Source organism: Carlito syrichta, unplaced genomic scaffold, assembly GCF_000164805.1.
Source record: "Carlito syrichta isolate Samal-C Ts95f unplaced genomic scaffold, Tarsius_syrichta-2.0.1 Scaffold313344, whole genome shotgun sequence".
Taxonomy (NCBI): Eukaryota; Metazoa; Chordata; class Mammalia; order Primates; family Tarsiidae; genus Carlito; species Carlito syrichta.
In genome coordinates, this window is record NW_007257440.1 from 349420 (window position 1) to 370392 (window position 20973).

Genomic DNA, 20973 nt, shown 5'->3' on the forward strand with positions numbered 1-20973 from the left:
CCGACCCATCGTGACGACATGACACGTGGATGAGGATCTTGAGCCCCCGGGGAAGGCGGGCACCCCTTGATGGGCTGCCGTCGAGCAATGTGAGCGGTGGCGGAGTCCACCCAGCAGCGCTTTGCAGCCATCCAAGGACGAATTCAGGGAGAACTGAGTCAGGTCATTTCGCGGGAGTCACTGAGTCAGGTCGCCGCAGGCGTCTCCAAAGGTCCTCCTGGAGGTGGCCTAGGAGAATAGGAAAAGATCATCCAGGGAGGGCCAGTTCTTCCCACTCTCAGGTGCAGAGAGACATTGAATGAGACAGCCATGCCCTGCACCCCCTGAGCTGTGTGTTCATCTCAAACTGGTGCAGACGTCCCAGGGGCCAGGAATCAGCCCAACTATGCATTCCACACTGTGGGCCTCCCCTAGAACTGAACAGCTGATGGAAGAATCACTCATAAGTATTATTTTTGTCAGCCAAGGCGAGCTCCCGACAGAACTCTGGATCAGCACACTTACTGCCAGCTCCACCCCCACGTGGAGGTGGGGTGTTACTCTGTGGCCCAGGCGGAAGTGTAGTCACGAGGTCATAGTTCACTGCAGCATTGAACTGCTGGGCTCAAGCAACCCTCTCACCTCAGCCTCTCAAGTAACTGGGACTATAGTTGCACGCCCCATACCCGGATAATTTTTTGTCTTTAAAGACCTGTTTTTATCCTGATGCGGTTCACACCTGCAATCCCAGCACTTTGAGACGCCAAGGTGAGAGAATTGCTTGAGCCCAGGAGACAGAGACTAGTGTGGGCCACGTAGCAAGACCTCGTCTATGAAAAAATCAACAAATTAGCCAGGCGTGGAGGTACACACCTGTAGTTCTGGTACACAGTAGGCTGAAGTCCTACCTACTGAGGAGGCTGAGGTGAGAGTGTCACTGGAGGCCAGGAGATTAAGGCCATAGTGCGCTGAGATCACGCCACTGCACTGCAGCTTATACCCTGCCTCAAAAAATAAAAACCTGCTTGTAACAAAGACCAAACAAAGGTTACTTGGGTCTAAAGTAATTTAGGCTCAAATAGACTCCTTAAACTATATTTAAGTTAAAGTAACTTTGTAAGTTACATTTTGTGTCTCAGTCTTTTCCTTTCAGTTCTTTTTTTATTTTTATTTTTTAGAGTCGGAGTCTCACTGTCTCCCAGGCTGGAGGTCAATGGCATGCTCATGGCCATTGCAACCTCGACCTGCTGGGCTCAGATGATCCTTTTGCCTCAGCCTTCCAAGTACTTGGAACTACAGGTGTGCACCACCACTCCCGGCTTTTAAAAAATTATTATTGTAGAGATGAGGTCTCGCCAAGTTGCCCAGGCTGGTCTTGGACCCATGGGTGCAGGCAATCCTCCCACCTCCACCTCCCAAAGTGCTGGGATTACAGGTGTGAGCCACTGTGCCTGGTTTTTCTTTTTTGAGCTAGAGTCTCACTTAGTTGTCCAGGCTGGAGTGCAGTAGCACAATCATGGTTTACTGCAGACTCAGCCTCCCGGGCTCAGGTGATCCTTCTGCCTCAGGCTCCCAATAGCTGGGACTACAGACACATACCACCACAATCAACTAATTGTTTTATTTTTTGTAGAGATGAAGCCTTGTCATGTTGCCCACATTGGTCTCAAACTTCTGGGCTCAGGCAGTCCTCTTGCCTTGACCTCCCAAAGTGCTGGGATTATAGCATGAGTCACCATGCCCCACCCAGGCTGTTTCGCTTAAGGGTGAAGGGAGAAAGGAAATCTCACAACCTGCAGCTGAAGCAAGCAACTGAGCTCAGCTTTGCTGGTGATGGGATAAGCTGGTATGTGTCTCCTGATGTGAGGCAGTGGGAAGGACACAGCATTGCTTCTGGAGTATTCCTGCAAAAAATGTTTCTCTTGAGTCTGCTTATAAGGGCACAGTCAGATGAACCCAAACTAGGGACACCCTGCTACACAGGGTGCACATTGTCCATAATGTCGGTATCCTGAAAGAAAAAGGGAGGCTGAAGAGACAGCTTGGAGGCGCCACACAGGTCTGGTGTTATTGGGAAGATTGGCAGTGACACACCGTGTCAGCAGTATTCCTGCAATGCTAGTGGTACTGTCTGAGTAACGCTTAGCTGCTATCCTTGACACCAATAAATCCAGAAATAGGAACTGGTAAAAAGAGGTTTATTTCTGAATTCGAATCAAGGGAGAAGAGCCTGGCTCCTATCTTTTTGAAATTGGTCTGCTCATTCTTTAGGTTTTACAGTTTGCTGTGATAAATTCAGGGTTGTTGGCACCCATTAACTGACTAGTGACTGGCAGAACTTAAGTTACAGCTGCAGTTTGTCAATAAAGACATGTGTGGTCCACATTTTCTGGCACCAGTTAACAGAAGTATCTCATAGTTTCTTATTAGTAACACCCAGCAGAAACATTAATCAGGCTGGCCATAGAGTAAAGGGAGTTTATAAGGCCTAAGACATCATTCATGACTACATGTTGTTATTAGTACACAAAAGTTATACAACTCATGAGACTTATGATTACCTTGATACTGTATCATTCAAACCTGTGTCTAAAGAAAAGGGAGTAAGTGCGGATTCATTTTTCTCAGTTAATTGGCACAGTCTGCAGGGAAGTTAAGAATACTTTGCAGTTACTTAACTGAGAGTGTAAAGGGGATAAGGGGAAACACTCTTCTTAGTTAACTATCAGGAATGTGGGTACGTGCAGGCCTGAACACTCGCCATGCCCTTCTCTAGGGGTTGTGGCAACATGGACAGACAATAGCGAGTCTGTATTATTTCCTCACTTTCAACTGAAGCCATGACATCCATCATGGAATTAGTTATGCTGCCTTAACCTAAACATGCGTATGATTCTTTCTCTCAGTTGACTTTTATGCTTTTTAGGCCTTGTTATGAATGCAGGAGTTTTAACAACACATCAGATACAAAGTATGAAGGCTAAATATATTAATATTGCTATTATAAACACAGTCAAAAAGAACATTCCCACTTCTGAAAGGAGGTCCTGTAACCCTGTTGGGAGCCAAGAAAACATGCTGGGAAGCCATCAGAGCCCTTTCCAAGCATCTCCGTAAGCATCTGTATCACCTACAGCATTATTGCTGGTTTTCATTTGACTTAGCATTGCCCTGATGTTCCCTGATTCATCTGGGATGAAAGTGCCACCCTCGGTATGAATAATGGCACGTGTGCCCTCTTGAGATGCAGTAAGGACGTCTAAAGTCATTCTGCTTTGTAGTACTGCCTTACGCATCAGAGTTATTTCAATATTAATTAACATGCCAGTTTTGCTTTCGTTCAAGGCTTGGTATGTGAATTTAACTAAAGCTTCAATGTGGAAGGACACACTTTCCAGTCCTACATTGGGTAAAAAGAAAGGACATAATTGTACCATTTGAAAACAGATCTAGTTCACTGAGTGTGCAGATGAGGCAAGTTGGCTATGTTTGCTTTTTGCAGAGTGCTGTATTTGTGTCCTTGGGCCTATGGAAAGCCCAGAGTGCATCTACCAATCCCACCTGGGGGGAAACCAAGATCATAAATTGGTACCACAGATCCACCAAGTCCCATTGGGAGCTCACCAGGATACCCGGCCTCTGAATCCAACTGGTGCAAACAAATCGCTGTTCTTAAGGATGAAAAGACTTTGGCATTGCTCCAAAGGGACCCAGCCCATGGATCAGGTTGTATTTAAAGATGTTGCTTCTGGATGCGGTGGCTCACACCAATAATACCACCACTTTGGGTGGCTGAGATGAGAGGATTGCCTGAGATCATGGATTTGAGACCAGCCGGGGCAACTTGGTGAGACCTCATCTCTACAATAAATCAAAAAATTAGCTGGGCTTGGTGGTGCATGCTTGTTGTTCCAGTTACTTGGAAGACTGAGGCAGAAGGATTGCCTGAGCCCAGTAGATATTGAGGCTGCGGTGGCCATCAGCATGCTACTACACTCCAGTCAGGGTAATAGAGTGAGACTCCAGCTCAAAAAAAAAAAAAAAGTTGCTTTGAATGGGTTTTTTATTGCTGCTGTTCCCAACACAAGGGAGGTGGTTTGTTTACTCTCCCCTATTCAGGTGTGAGCCATTTTACCCCATCCCATATCTGATGGAACCCTCCCATGGTTCAATAATTGAGGCCTGGAGCTTCAAGCACACACTGATTATGTTGGTTAAAAATTATATTGTCTTGTATGGTAGATTGGTATGAAAAGGTAAAATTATGGCCTGGTTCACTTATAGTTTTCTCAATGGCTCACTGCTGTGAACTAATTCTTGTTAGGTCATCTCTATAAGCTGCTTGATTTCCCAACTCTGAGCTCCTGATGTACAGATCTAGTTGCTTTCACTCAGTCCCACTAGGGAGCCCCAGAGGCTCCTGAAACTGGAAGTTGCCCTCAAATCCAACAATTTGAATAAATAAATGTATTGGCATAGGGATAGGCCCATTCTAAACACACATTTCTTTTTTTTTAAAAGAATATTTTTATTTTATTTATTTTAACATATTTTTATTTTAAAATTGTGGGGTACAGTTAAGGGTTAGGTATACAGGTATGCATTGTACAGGTATCCTTGTTGATGAGGTGTGCCCCCCCCCGTCCCCAGACAGACATCAACTACCGTTAATCCCACCTCTCTTCCCCTCCCTGCCCCCCCATAGGTTCCCACCACTGTCAATCCTTTTCTTACAGTATTATGATAGTTTAAACACACATTTCTGTTGGCACTCATAACATAGGGTAACAATAAGAATAGTAAGAATCATTTCATTTGCTTAAGTAACAGCCGTAAGTCCTGTGTTGGCTTTACTGTCTGCTGAGGCTGTGGCCCTGGTCCGGAACATGGTCTCTCTGTTCTGGCGCAAACTTTTTCACCCAGGAATGGTACACCCAAGGCTTGATGCCTATGAGCTTTAATGCTGTAGGATTGATGAGTAGGACATTGTAGCGTCCCTTACACTTTTCTTGCAGCTGTCGGTCAGGTTCTTTTTCTCTCCAGTTCATTAACAGCACTTACTCCCGTGGGTGGAAGGTATGGCTGGGTTCTCCATGGTTCAGAAAGTTCCTAGGGGAAGCCAGCTTATGAACAGAGGTTAAATTTTGTCCCAAATGGACAACATACTTTCTTAGGAGTACATTGTGTTCTCTGTCTGGGGCCCTACTCCCTTCATAGGTGCAGGAAAAAGGCCTACCATATACAATTTCAAAGGGACTTAAATTAATCTCACTTCAGGGACTGATTTAGACCCTAACCAATGCAATACCAAATACCCATGTTCAGTGTACTTGTGTCTCCTGACAGAGTTTGGCAATTACTGTTTTTAGTTCTGGCCACGTTATTCTTTGGAGGAGACCTGCCAGATGTTTTCAATTTACAAGTTCACAAGTTAAAAGGTGGTTTTACCATCATTTCTATGGCTTTGGTTAATTAAGGAATGGTATTGGACCTTCTGCCTCCAATAGGGAACCCAAAAGATTCTTAGTGATTATTATGCTAAACCATGAATTGCAAGGTTGGGCTGTTCTATTTTTACATCTGATGGAGTTTTCTTTTGATTTGCTCAGGGGATGGGGTAGACTGCCAGTTTGGCCAGCAGTAAAGTATAATTTTTAAAATATCTGAATGCCTCCTAAAACCTGCCTATGGGAAATTTATCTATGTCCAACCTGTGCTGCTTACCCTGCCTCAACCCCCCTTAGAGACTTTCAATCCCATTATCATATGGGGTGCTGAGGGGTGAAGGTCAGTCTTCTGTAACTTCTTTAAAGCTGGCAGTGGGCGTGGCTCTGCTCAACTAGAGAGTAAAACTCTGTCTGATCTAAAGCATCCAGATCTGTTTCAATAGAGGCTTCGTTTGCAGGCATTGACTGGAATCCTTGCGTGACTATTTTATGGGCATGAAATTGCTGGATTAAGACCATACTTTGCTTGTGAAAAATCTGTAAATTGCTTCAAGAAAAAGGTTTTTCTTTTGACTCTGAGAAATATAAAAAAAATTAGTAAATACTTCAAATAAAAAGTTATAAAATTATTAGTTTTGTTTTAACTTAGTTTATGCAATTAACTCATTCTGTTAGCAATCTTATGTTGGATTAGCAATCCTTATGCACACATAAGGTTTTTACTTGGAGTTCTGGAAGATTTGAAAGTTGTTAGCAATTTGCACTGAATGACACTTGCCAGAGTCTTATAGCTGATTATAATGATAGCCTGGGTAGGCAAAGCCTGAAAAATATTTCTGTGACATAATGGCATTTTGGCCTAACATCAGTGTGATTGCTATTAATGGTTAATTTATAGCAACAACTAAAATTTTACAAACTTAGTTGTTCATAGAATTTCTTTCACATATTTCTTTCTATAAACCTCACACAAACCGTTTTCTTTCTTTTTTCTTTTTTTTGAGTTGGAGTCTCATTCTGTTGCCCAGGCTGAAGTGCAGTGGCATGTTCCCAACCACTGCAGCCTCGACCTGCAGGGCTCAGGTGATCCTTCTGCCTCAGCCTTCCAAGCAGCTGGAATACAGGCATGCGTCACTATTTTTTTGATTTATTGTAGAGATGAGGGCTCTCTAAGTTGTCCAGGTTGGTCTCAAACCCAAGGGCTCAGGCAATCCTCTCACCTTAGCATCCCAAAGTGCTGGGATTATAGGCTTGAGCCACAGTGCCCAGCCACACAGACCATTTTCAACATGCTTGAACTTGTTATTTTTGTCCTATACTTTTCTTTTTCCTAAATAACCATTCACTCTATTGTAGGAAAAAAATTTACCATACAAGATCCTTTCCTATACAAAATTATTCTCTCTCTCTCTCTATTTTTTTAACCAAAACATACTTTTATATCACCAACTTTCTTTACATCTTTGCTTTCTGGTTTCTTTCTTTTTACCTTTATATATGTAACTTTTTACATTTACAATTTGAATTAACCTTTTAGTAACTTTTAATTAGAGGATAGGTGAAATCTCTAACTTGGAACGCCCTCACTACCACTAGGGAGCAGGTGTATGGAGAAAGAGGCCTAACGAGCAGTTTGGGCTGAAAACTTAGGCCCAGAATTGATCAGAAATGAATTTGGACCCCAGCCACTTCCATACAGACCCAGGGATTCTCTAGGGTGATGGCAAACAGAGCGCTGAACTGGGCCATGGACCCTGGATCCCTTCAGTGAGTGGCCACCATTTCTGAGCTAGGTGTTTCCCGTTCCCTCCAGGAGAGGCCGCACCAGCTCTTCCAGTGTCTGCATGTTGGACAAGGTCCTGGGGGCTTAGGCCATTGAGGACAATTGTGCTTTAAGTGCCCAGATTGATCGCATTCCTAGCAACAGATACCATTTCCCTCAGCAAGTCTGTTCTTACTGGGTTTTCATTGACGGCTGAAGTTTTGCCACTAATGGCAACTGCCAACAGGTTTGCCTGTTTTTTTCTCTTTGCTGCTTATCCTATAGTCTTTTTCTTTCTTTCTTTCTTTTTTAAACTCAATGTCTTGGCTGTTGAAAATCCTAAACACCTCCTCTAGTAAGGAGGCTTGGTGATTGTGGTTCTAACTCTAGCTTTTGAAACTCTCCCCAAGTATATAGAGCTGATTGGCTGATGAAAAGGCTTCTACAAAGATTTGTTCTTCCAGCATATCAATGTCTGGATTGATATATTTCTTGATAGCTTTCACTAACTTTTCCTGAAAAAGAGCAGGATTTTTATCTGGACCCTACGTGATTTTCTTTCCCTTGGCATAGTTAGCAGATTTAACTATATATTTCTTTATGCCTTCCTTGATACACACAAGCATATGATCACTTCTTGCCAAAACCCCCTCTCCCCATTGGCAATTTCATTGGGGATCAGCGTTAGGAACAGCTACTGTTCTAATTGCCTACTTATCTGGTTGTTGTTTAGCCATTATGTCAGTGTGTGTCTGTGCTGCCTTAAAAATGCACTCTTTCTCCTCTGGGTTACAGCAGGTAGAGAAAACAACATTAACATTACCCCATGTTAGATCAAGGTGAGGGTTAGAGTTTGAAATTCCTTTAAAAATTGAGGATTTTCTGAGAAGCTTCCTAATCTTAACTGGCATTGTGCCAAATTTGTCATGAAAAAAGGGACATGAGCCTGTATAATTCTTGTCTCTCTGTTTGCAACCTCCTGTAATAGATATATTGGATCGGGGGAGGGTGGAATGCAGTTCCACTGTGTGTAGTTTTCACAGGACTGGGTTCCTTTGGAGGCATAGGATACATGAACTTACAAGGTAGAGAGGTGTCAGCTTGGGTGGAGTTAACAGGGGGCTCAAGCGGCTGAGCCTGGGCCAAGTCAGCAGGAGGCCCCTGCGGCTGATTCCCTCCCCCTCTCCTCCACCCACGGTACCCCAGAAAGCGCTAGAAGATAGCACCTGAGAAAACAGAGGGTCACTAAGTGAGTCTTCTTTTTCCTTCTTCATCTGAGAATGTAAAGCCTGATGGAATAAGATTTTGTCTGTAGAATGCTGATATAAAATCATAAAGAAAACCCTACAATACAAGCAGTAGTGTTAGCTAGCATTAAATTTTAAAATAAGGTCTTGCAATATACTACACACTTCTAAGAGACCTTTGAACAGTTTTACAGGGATGAATGTTTTATCACAATCTCAGGCAAGACCTAAACCTTTAGAAGCAGATTTACTTCCAAGTAAGCTGGCTGCCAGCATTTGAAAATGGACATCAAATCCCTTAGTTGCCAGAGGACAATTACCTTTTTTTTTTTTAACACTACTGTAAGATTGCATTCTTCAATGTGCAGGGTTAACAAAAGGCAAAGTAACATATAAGTGAGATTTCTATATTCCTGAACGGATTGATTAGAATAGACTCTCCCTAGGAATCCATGAAGGAAAACACAAGCTAAGGAAAAGTGAGGAGGGGGTTAGGGAAAGAGTCAGGGATAACTGATAGCATTTCATGTACAGCAGGCAACTTTGCATATTTCTGACAACAAAAAGCTGGGGATTTAACAATGCAGACAGAAGAAACAAGACGTCAGACAAGGCAGGCTTATGTTTAAGAATGGTATAGACATAAGATGGAATTGGCAAGTGATCCATCCTAACCTCGGACAGCACTAGGTGTTCTGGCTCAAAATGTGCTGCTTGTGGAGGGAGCACCTGTTGGCCATGACACCGCCAGTCGTCTCCTGCCACTTATGTGGCTTGATTTCCCCTTGGGGCCCTTATGTGCGCCCCAATGGGACCACCCTCAGGAGCACTGGAAACCGTTTTCAGCCTCCAGGCGATCTGCCTCATGGACACTTTCCAGCCGTCTGATCACTGTTTCTGGAATCAGGCATGGATTCAGATCTGCTGAGCATCTGATCAAGTTTGGGACCTTCCAGAGCCCCCAGAGTCCTTTGTGCCTAGAATGGAGAGGTCCCTATGAGGCCCTTACATATCATGGGAGTTAATCCCCGACAGCTTCTCAAGTCCCTCAGTCACCTAAGGGAGCCTGTTTGCACAGACCAAAGGGAAGGGTGACTCTTATCTTGGACTCAGACCGGAGTCTGAGTTCATAAAGGTGGAGTTCCCTGTTCTCCTGAAGGTTTTCGCCGCCAACATAAATACCACGCAAATAAAGGGAAATATCAACACTTAGGAAAACATAAAATAACATAAAAGAGATGCATGCCAATCAAGTTTTAAAATTACAGCATGTCCCATCAAACAAAGTATAAGAAACCAGACAGCTTTCTTAGAAAACTCAAATACAAACAAAAGGATATCCCAATGAAATCACTAACAGGTCAATTCAGTCTTGCTCCAGAGTCTGCAAATTGGTCTCAGGCACCCAAGTGAGAAAGCTTCTCTAGCCCCCTGAGTACATTCAGGTTGGTACCAAAAAAGGTAAGGTACCCACCGAGGCCTCTTTCTTACCAGTTCATCAAGGGCTGGTCCTGGTCAGCGGGGCTCCCCCCAGAGAGTCCCTGGAGCACAAAGTGGCTCCAGCAGCTGCTATGGTCACCAGAATGTTACTGTTAGGGTCACATCCCCACAGTGGGGCCTCCAGAATGTTAGGTCAGACCCACTGGGAGTGTGGGTGTCTGGTGTGTGATTTGATGCATGAAAGATGCAAAGAACCAAGAAAATCTACAGATTTAATGCAATACCTATTAAATTACCAGCAGCATCCTTCTCAGAACTGGAAACGACAGTACAGGAATTCATATGGAAACACGAACGACCATGAATTGCCAAAACCGAAATGCCTGCTAGCAAACCTACTGTGGTGACTCCAAGTATAGTGAATCCCCCATTTTGCCTCTCAGTTTCCCCTCTCACCCCTCCTTGGCGTGACTGCCCCAACCTTCCAGTAAACATTAACCACATCCTGCTTGATGGAAAGCCCAGATAAGCTGTTCTGTACTTGTTACTGTTCTGCTAACTGTTCTGTAACTGGAATTTCCTGTATACACCCCACCCGACTCTGATAAAAATTATAGTTTTGGCCTTTATAAACCCCTTGCTTGTTCCATTTGGGGTCGAGAAAGTCTTTCTGGCATGAGCCTCCTCTCAACCGCTGGCAATAAAGGATTCAATATTTAACTCTCAGTGTGCTGGTGACTCCTTACTCATGGTGCAGCTACAACAAAACAATCCTCAGGAAAAAAAAAAAGCAGGAGTTATCACACTCCCAGACTTTAAACTCTATTAAAAAGCTACAATAATCAAGACAGCCTGGTATTGGTACAAGAACAGGCATACAAACCAATGGAACAGGATAGAGGTTCCAGAAGCAAAATCTCAACTTCTCAACCAACTCATCTTCGACAAAGCTTCTACCACCAACGGCTGGGGAGAGAGGAAACTATTCAGTAAATGGTGCTGGAAAAACTGGCTGACCACATGCAGAAGATTAAAACAAGATCCCTACCTATCATCATACACAAAAAATCAGCTCTAAATGTATCAAAGATCTAAATGTAAAACCTCAAACTATAAGAACCTTAGAAAATGCAGGAGATACTCTTACGGAAATTGGAACAGGCAACCAATTCCCGATCAAAACCCCAAGTGCCCATACCTTAAGAGATAATATAGACAAGTGAGACCTCATCAAACCGACAAGCTTCTGCAAAGCTAAAGAAACCATCAAAAGAGTGGGGAGACAGCCCACAGACTGGGAAAAAGTATTTGCCAACTGTATGTCTGATAAAGGCCTAACATCTAGGATCTACAAGGAACTCAAATGTGTGGAAAAGAAAAAAAACAAAGAGCCTCATTACGAAGTGGGCAAAAGATATGAATAGAAAGTTCTCAAAAGATGACATACGAACAGCCAATAGATACATGAAAAAATGCTCAGCCTCACTAGTCATCAAAGAAATTCAAATTAAAACTACACTGAGCTACCACCTAACTCCATTCAGGATGGATATCATCAATAACTCAAAAAACAACAGGTGCTGGAGAGGATGTGGCGAAAAGGAAGTACTTCTACACTGCTGGCGGGAGTGTAAACTAGTACAACCTCTGTGGAAAACAGTGTGGTGATTCCTAAAAGATCTAAAAATCGACCTTCCAAATAACCCTGCAATCCCCCTACAGGGAATATACCTGGAAGAACTCAAATTACTCTATAAGAAAAATACCTGCACATGTATGTTTATAGCAGCTTTATTCACAGTAGCAAGAACATGGAACCAAATGTGCTGCCCATCAAAAGAGGACTGGATAAAAAAAAATGTGGTACAGGTACATGATGGAATATCACACAGTCATAAATAAGAACAAAATCATGAACTTCACAGCAACCTGGATGGATTTAGAGTCTATAATACTGAGTGATCTTACACAGAAACAAAGAACTGAGTATCACATGTTTTCACTCATGAGCAGGCCTTGGAACACCTATTGTAATACTATAAGAAAAGGATTGGCAGTAGCAGGAAACTGCCAGGAGGGGGTTGGGGAAGCAGGATTGGCAGTAGTGGGAGTCTGCCTGGGGAGGGGGGGTACACCTCATCAACAAGGGTACCTGCATAATGAACATCTGTCTACCTAACCCTGAATTTTACCCCACATCTTTAAAATAAAAAAATTTAAAAAAAGAAAGATGCAAATAATTGCACAGAATTTAGATTAGAGAATATAGTTTAATATGGTTTATTTAAAAAGTAAGTCAGAGAACAAGAGAGTGAGAGAGAGGTGACTCATCTCCCCAAGGTAGGGGAGGGGGCCAAAGTTTAAGAAAACATGGCCTGCTCATAGCTCAAAAAGCACATGGCCACACCATAGCTTAGCAAGGCAATGGCTGTGATGACCTAGCAATGGCAAAACGACTGCACATGGTTGAGTCCTTTTTTGTTTTTATTTTTGGTTGAGTCATTTTAATTATTTCCCTTGGATGCAGGAAGGACATTAAGGTGATTGGGTGGTGGTCTGCTCCATGTTATTACGAAGGGGCAGGTAAGCGAGGGTACTGATGTCAGGTGATGGACAGCAGGCAGATGGGTGAGTTTGTTGCATGAGTCTTAGATCTTGAGGTCCCCAGACATTACATCTCATGCCCTCAGGTGGTGAGTTAGATGAGAGGAGACAAGGCGGGAAGGAGTTTTCCTCCAAGAAACCTGTCAGACATTTGTAATCCACAGACTCCTAGACCAAAATGTGGTCTATTATTATTTCTGTGACTCAGTCCTTATCTTGCACCTGATAGAGTAGCTGAGGGGTTTAGGGTAGGCTGATAGCTTGGCCTGCAGTAGAATGTCTAAACACTTTGTAATGGCTATGCTAAGGCAAAAAGACTATGCCAAACTAAGATTATTCTAGGTTTCAGTAGGTACCTCCTTTCAGTTGTAGTCTGAGTAAAGGCTTGGCTACTAACCCTGAACACCAATCAATCTAGAGGCAGGAACTGATAGAAAGATGTTTGTTTCTGAATTCAAATTCCGGGACAGGAGCCTGACTCCTGGATTTTTTGAAATAGGTCTGCTCACTCTTCAGGTTTTACAGTTTGCTATGATAAGTTCAGGGTTGTTGGTACCTATACATTGACTATGTGAGTGGCAGGGCATCGAATAGAACTTAAGTTACAGATGCAGTCTGTCAATAAAGACATTTATGGTCCACATTTCCCGGTACCAGTTATCAGAGGTATCTCACAGCTTCTTATTAGTAACACACAGCAGAAGCATTAATCAAACCGGCCATAGAGTAAAGGGAGTTTATAAGGGCTAAGACATCATTCATGACTACATGTTGCTATTAGTACACAAAAGTTATACAACTCACAAGTCTTATGATTACTTTGATGCTGCATCATTCAAACCTGTGACTACTAAGAAAAAGGAGTAAGTGGGGCTTCATTTCTCTCAGTTAATTGGGCACAGTCTTCAGGGAAGTTAGGGACACTTTGCAGTTATCTACTGGGTGTGCATAGGAGATAAGGGGAAGCACTCTTTGTCAACTCTCAGGAATGTGGGTACTTGCAGGCCCGGACACTTATCATGCCCTTCTCTAGTGGTTGTGGCAATATGGACAGACAAAAGTAGGTCTTCATATCACTACCTTTCCCAAGTGTGCTCACTCCTTGTTCTTAGGGGGTAGATACTGGATATTTAGGAGGATTTGTTGTGATGTGATGTCTGCAACTTCCTCTCCCAATTCAAAATCCAACCATGATCATAACGTGTAGCAGCGACCTCTGGAGGGAGAAGGGAATGTGTGGAAATGCTGATACTTGGCCTTTGGCTTTCTCAGCAATGCTATGAGAGTGACAGGGGCAGGAGTCTTCCGAAGGTGGCAGAAAGAAAGTGAAGAAGCTTTCTTGCACATCTTACATTTTCATCCTAGAGTCTTCAAAAATTAAACTTTTCTTCTTTTTTATAAGTCAATTCACCTGCATCACACTCTCAGTCATATGCTTCGCAAACTGATCGCCTGGTATGGATAGACAATGTCCATTCAGTTAAAAATAATGGTCTGAGCAGTTATTTGATATTTGATATGGATTTACTCGCTAGTCAACGTGGGATCCCTGAACCTGGAGTGTTGGCAGCACCTGGGGGCTTGTTAGCAATACAGAGTCTCAGGCCTCACCCCACACCTGCCGTGGTAGAACATTTGGATAACGAAATCACGAATGATCCACATACACATTTGAGTGTGAAAAGCAGTGGCGATCTAACAATAAGCCTTTTGAGCGAGCCTCATTAACTTAAGTCTTCTCAAAAACAGTTTCATCAATAGCTTTATCTTCAGGCAGAGAGGACAGGTATAGTCAAACAGGTAAGCAATATTAAACCTTGCACACCTTGTCTCCTGGAAGTACCTTCCCCTGCAACTGCTTCTTCTCTACAGTACTTCAGCTCTTCTCTCCATCTGTGTAAGATAACTTAGCCCTGAAGACCCTGAAGAGTCTATAAAAATAAAACTCAACTGAACCTGTTTTGAAAATTTGGGAAAGTTTCATAATCTCTAATGTGCCTGGAAATATTCCATGTATCTTTGGAGAGTGGATCACTTTGCATGTAATTTCTCTTTACTGTATTACGTGTAAAAGATGTTTTTTCCAACAGGTAACTATCAAAGGAGTTCTCGGGCCACTGTCCCATTTCGGCTATAAAAGACAACTGTAAACGTTCTCCACGCACCCTTAAAAATAATCACAGAATGTTGCATGTTATTCATGTATAAATCTGTCTAAAATAAAAAATAAAAAAGAAAAGAAAAAGAAACTTTTTTCTTTTATATAAGTAAGACTTTATTTGTCACCCTTTAACTTTAATCTATTTGCATATTAAATAGATTCATGGACTGGAGACTGAAACCCATGGACTCATTCAAGTTCAGCACCTGTCTCATGCCTGGTGGCTTTTCCAGAATGGCCACCTTCACTGTGAAGCTCCCTGAGTTTTCCCAGGGAGAAAGCAGTTGGTCCATGTTCTGAGAGACACTGGCGTGAGGTGAAAGCACCGTGTTCAACACAAGGAACAGAGGAAACAGGCACCAGGACTTGAGAACCCAAATTGCCCTGATGGCCCCCAGGGCTGTGTGTTTGGACTGAGCCTTGCTGAGTGAGAAAATCTCACTTATGTTACGGTCAGAGGAATGTTCGGCTGCCATCTCTCACAGCCGATGAGAAGGTGAGAGGCAGAGAATGAGGAACCGAGGTTTATTTCTAAATTCAGAATTCAGGGCGTCAGAGTCTGGCGTTTCTTGCACAAGTCTGCTGGCCCTTAGGTCTCACAGTTCATGTTGATCAGTCCAGGTTTGGGGATTGCTGTAGATTAACATCAAAATGACGTGACCAACAGAGCATGGTTCAGAAGTCCAGGTATAGCTGCATTTTGCTGGTAATGACATCTAGGTTACATTTTCTTGGTACCAGCTCCTAGAGGTATCCTGCAATTCTACTTATCAGAAACCCCAGGCAGAGGAGTTACTACTGAGCAAAGGAGTTACCAGAGCCTATTACAAAGTGAGACATTACTCAGTATAACATATCACTAATCAGTAGTCATAACAAGACCAAAGGGTGTATAAACCTATGCTTCCAAGGTGACCATGACTCTTAAACTGTTACTAATAATAATACAAAAAAGTGAATAAGGATCCATTTCTATGGGTGAGATGAGTACAGCTCACAGGAGAGTTGGGGTCGCCCTGAAGTGGCCAAAGACTGGAATGTGGAGAAGATAAGCAAAATGCCCTTCTTTCTGTCTCTCAGGAATGGAAGGCTGTGCAGGATCATTTGCTTCTATTGCTCTTTCAGGGTTGTGGCAATAGGGAGAAGCAATAGTGGGTTTCATATCACTAGAAAATACAAGCTAATGGCTGAGAAAGGGATCCAGCAGGTCTGAGTTTCCCAAGACAGAAATTCCAAGACCCAGATCAAAGTTTCTGAAATGTTGAGACAGGGTGAGAAGACTAGCTGAAGCCAACAGGAACCAGCCAGGACCAAAATGGTGTCCAAAGTGACCTCTGCATGCCCTTTATGATTATATGCAAATTATACTACATTAGTATGCTAAATACACTCCCACCACCCTCATGACAGTTTACAACTACCATGGCAAATCCCAGAAGATATCTTATATGTTTTAAAAAAGGAAGAAGCCTTCAATCCTAGGAATTCCCCACCTCATTTCTGGAAAACCCATGAATCATCCACTCCTTGCCTAACAGAATCACGAGATGGCCATCAGAGTGAGCTGGGCCTGTGGGGTAGCCTGCTCTCTGTCATTTCAGTAAACTGGTTTCATTTTCTACTTAAGACCTGTGCTTGAATTATTTCCTGCATGAAATCAAGAACTGTCTTGGCCTACTGGGTGGCCCTTCAATATTGGGGTTCACATGTCTCATTACTAACGAGGATTTTCAGGGCAAAAACTGCATGGCCAACTTCCATGACATGGCTCTTACCCGTGACAAAGTGCTCTGTGCTAAAAAAAAAAAAAAAAAAAAAAAAGGCAGATAATGAGGGAAACTCACATGGGTGTCAAGACTACCGATGGTTATTTGCTGAGATATTCCATGTTGGTTTCACTAAAAAAATGTGGCTCAAATTGGGAAGACCTTGCATAATCAGCACCAGTAGGGCACCAACTCCAGAAGAAGATGGGAACTCAAGACCCAATAGGTGCAGACGAATTAGTTGAAACAAGTGGCTAATACATTGAGTCCAGACAGCACTGAGCAAGACATCAATGGATGAAAGATTAACAGTGGTCTGTCTGTGCCGTGGGATATGATTTGATCATGATATAGAATGAAGTTCTGATCCACACTATGTCCTGAATGGACCTGGGAAACACAGTGCAGAGTGAAAGAAGCTACACGCAAATGGACACTAACTGTATGATTTCTTTTTTGTTTTTTGAGTTGGAGTCTCACTCTGTCGCCCAGACTGGACTGCAGTGGCATGCTCCCGGCCACCGCAGCCTCGACCTGCTGGGCTCCGGCGATCCTTCCGCCTCAGCCTTCCGAGTAGCTGGAACTACAGTTGCGCACTTCCATGCCCGGCTAATTTTGTTTTATTTATCGTAGAGCCAAGTTCTCGCCAAGTTGCCCAGGCGGGCCTCGAACCCGTGGGTTCATGTGACTCACGCACCTCGGCCTCCGAAAGCACAAGATTACAGGCTGAGCCACTGAGCCTGGCCTTGTATGATTTCATTTATAGAAAGTTCCAGAACAGAACATGTAACTCCATAGAGACAGAAAACTCATGAGTAGTAGCCAGGCACTGGGGAGGGGGTGGGTGGGGACGGGAGTGATTGCCGACAGGCACACTATTTGGGGGGGGTCTGACAGAAATGTTCAACTAGATTGTGGTGATGGCTGCAGAACTCAGTAAATTTACCACACATCTTTGAACAACACTTAAATTAGGTAAATTATGTCATACGTAAGTCACCCCACAGTGAAGGTGTTTTCAGAGCATCGCTGTCCACCTGACTGCTTATTTGGGACAGCTAGTTTCTTCTGTGGGTCCCACACTTGAGGCCTCACCACCCACCAAAGGACCAGAGAGCAGGATGGGCCAGCCCGAGTGATCCCCCAGGGCTCCTGGGGAAAGGGGTCACCTTTTTGAGGGCCAGGAAACAGACTCAGACCCTTCCACAAGAGATGTTGGAACAAGGATCGCCCAGAGGAAAACATTCCTGAGTCACCTTGAGAGGGAGTAGTGACAGTTCAAATGGTGTCTACGCAGCTTCAAGGAAGCTCCCCGGGAACTCATGTTGAGGCAGGGAGCTATATGGCTGTAAACACATACGCTCAGAGGAGAGGCCAACCAGAGTCCAGCACTCCTGTCCCTCCAGGTTGGGACGTGTTGAAATCATATCACCTTGGAACCACTGAGGTGGCGGGAGGCCTTGTGGTTGCACTGTGTGAGAACTCAGAGGCAGTAGAAGAACCCGACCTGTGGGCCCTCTCTCTCTGCTCGCTCTTTCCTGTCCCACCTCCACATCCTCAGGATGGAACATCCACCCCTACACTGGGGTGCAGGTGTGCACAGCCAAGACAAGTGGCAGGAGCTTTGTGGAATGTGCTGGGGTGGCTGAGCTCGTGTGCGAGTGAGCTCCTTCGGCCAGCGACAGCCTCCACATGACGCGGCCTCAGGAACAGTGCTCCAGGTGGGGGCAGTTGACCTTCTGCATGAATCCGCGCTGATGTGGCATTGGCCAGGGTCAGGATGCCATCTGTCAGGAATGCTTTCCCCGTGGTGAGAGCCACAACTTCCCTGAGGACCAGTGCTCCGTCCCAGTTGGCCAAGCCAGACACACTTCCCACACTGTCTTGCTCCTGGCCCAGAACCAGGGACCCTCTGGGAGGGATCTCAGAGCCCTCTCTAAATTGGGAGCCAGTGGTCACTAGCTTGTGGTCCACAGCAAACCAGTATGTGCCCTCGATAGATGTCTGGAGAACACATACATGGGGCCACTGGCTGTTCACCAGCAGCAGCAGCGTTGGAGTCTCACTCTGTCACCCAGACTGGAGTGCAGTGGCCGCCGCTCCCGGCCACCGCAGCCTCCACCTGCTGGGCTCTGGCGATCCTTCCGCCTCAGGCTTCCGAGTAGGCTGGGACTACAGGCGCACACTACCACGCCCGGCTCATTTTTTTTTTTCTTGTAGAGATGAGGTCTCACCAAGTTGCCCAGGTGAATCACGAACCCGCGGGCTCAGGCAATCCACTCACCTGAATACCGAGTCTTTGATGACAAATTGGATAAAGCCGGGTTCCAGGGAGTCCTAGCAGGATAGCACTAGCATGTCGACAGGGTCCTCTGTGACATAGCATAGAAGGGTGTGCCCAGGTGGCCTGAGGCTGTATGCACCCAGTAGCAGAGGGACAGGCCCTTCCTTGCAGGGCCATGAGGAAGCCAGAACTGAGGAAGACCACGTTCTCAGTGGAGGGTCATGGGAAGATGAGCACAGGACCCCCAGTGCAAACTTGAAACAAGGAAAAGATGTTGGCCCCATGCCACAAGGCCCTGTCGAAGTCTTCGGAAGCATCCAAGCTGCAGGCCCTGGCTCTGTGGCAGGGGGGACGAGCCTCACACTCCCACACCATCCCTTTGCTGAGCACCAACTTGGGACTTGTGCTGCCAAGGGCTCCCTGGTGGCACCTCATTCGTCCTCAAGATGTGATTGTCCCCATTTCACAGACAGGAGAACGGAGGATGAGGGTTTTACTAGGGAGTGAGTGTGCCCTGCTGGGGGCCCAGGCTGTCCCTGCTCATCTGAGCCAGAATTCCTCACTGCCAGGGAACCCCCGGTATGAGTCTCCTGTTGCTACCCCCACTCAGCATCACCAAGTTAGCAACTTACAACAGCACAGGCCTGTTATCTTGCATTTCTGGAGGTCACAGTCAAACCCAGGGCTCACGGGGCTGACACCAAGGTGTGGGCAAGGCTGGTTCCCTCTGGAGGCCCCAGGGGAGCAGCTGTCTCCTGCCCGTCCAGCTTCTAGGGGTGCCTGTGTCCCTCGGCTCCCGGTCCCTTCCTTGCAACCCTCCAACCTCTGCATTTGCCCTCAAGTCTCCTTCTTTGACTATCCCTCCTGCCTCCCCCTCATGAGGACCTTGTAGTGGCGCTGGCCCCACCAGGTAACCCAGGGTCCTCACCCCATCTCCAGGTCCTAATGCAACTCAATCCCTCTGCAGGGTCCCTTTTGCCATGTAAGGCACACGGGGTCTGACCTGCTGGGGACCTGCAGATAGGCCGTCCCCTGGGTGAGTGACAGGGCTAGGCAGGTCCCTCCCCGTGGGGCAGGGTACCTAGAATAGGAAGGGTGAGCAAACTTTTCTGAGGGGGCTGGTCTAAGAGAGAAAGGGAAAGCTGCCATTTGAGGGAGACTATGGTACTTACTCTCTCCTTGTTCCTGGTGATCCTGTGAGGTTGTGGCAGCCCCACCAGGTGCCAGCGTGCTGCCTGGGGCTGGGGCCTTCCACATCCCTTGCAGGCAGGTACAGGAGTCGGTGTCCTGAGGGATCCTCCGGTGCTCAGCGAGAGCTCTGAGCCCCCGCCTGCCCTCCTGGAGCCTCGGGGAGCTTGAGTTTGGCCACTCAGGCTGGGCTGGGATTGTGACCAGGGCCTTGGTTGGCCTCACAAGCTGTGGTGCCAAGCTTGGCTATTTGCTGCTGCCACTTGAGATCAGTCAGCCTGGTGAACTTGGCTGTGGACAAGGTGTGTCAAGTGATCCAGCATGTCCCATAGGGTGTCCCTCTGCACCTTCCTCTCCTGTGCCTGCTGTTTCCCCGTCTCACTCAGTGTCAGGTTCAAGGCCTGCAGCATGGTGTCCACCTTCTGGCTTTTGTGCTGGGTCTTCCTCATCCAGGTCCTGGGGTTTACCAGCTCCTCTTGCCCGGCCACCTGTGACTGGTTGTCTGCCAGAGCCATAACCTGACTATCTTCTACCAGACTCTGGAACTGGGTGTCCACATCACAGGACACGTTGCAGTTGCTGTTGATGCTCTGCAGGTGCGTCAAGGCCATCCGTTGGAATCTCTGAATTTGTGAAGGTGACATACAGCATTATGGGGCCAGGAGTGGTGTGAACAAGCCTCTCCTCCCACAGCAGCGACACGTGCTCCTGCTCGCCCGGGGTTGGTACTTCATGCCTTTCCATTGACCTGACCTTCAGCAGGCCAATGAGACACAGCCAATTACTGTGGCCAGCCCCACCTAGCAGGTGCTGGGAGGCCAGTAGCTGACCCCAGGTCTCGTGCTGCACCGTTTGGGGTGTGGACTCCAGGCCTGCATCTCAGGCTCTATTCATTCCCTCAAGCCTTGATGACTACCAGCCAGTCACTTCACCACTGTGACCCCTGTGTCACTCACAGGTCCTGCCTGTGAGTGAGGGGCTGGCAGGGTGGCTTCATGAGTGCTCTGTGGGGTTCAAACAGGAAGCACTGAGTGCAGGCTGAACACACACAGGGCACTCAGGAACTCTCTGTGGACCCCACTTGGGAGTCTGGGA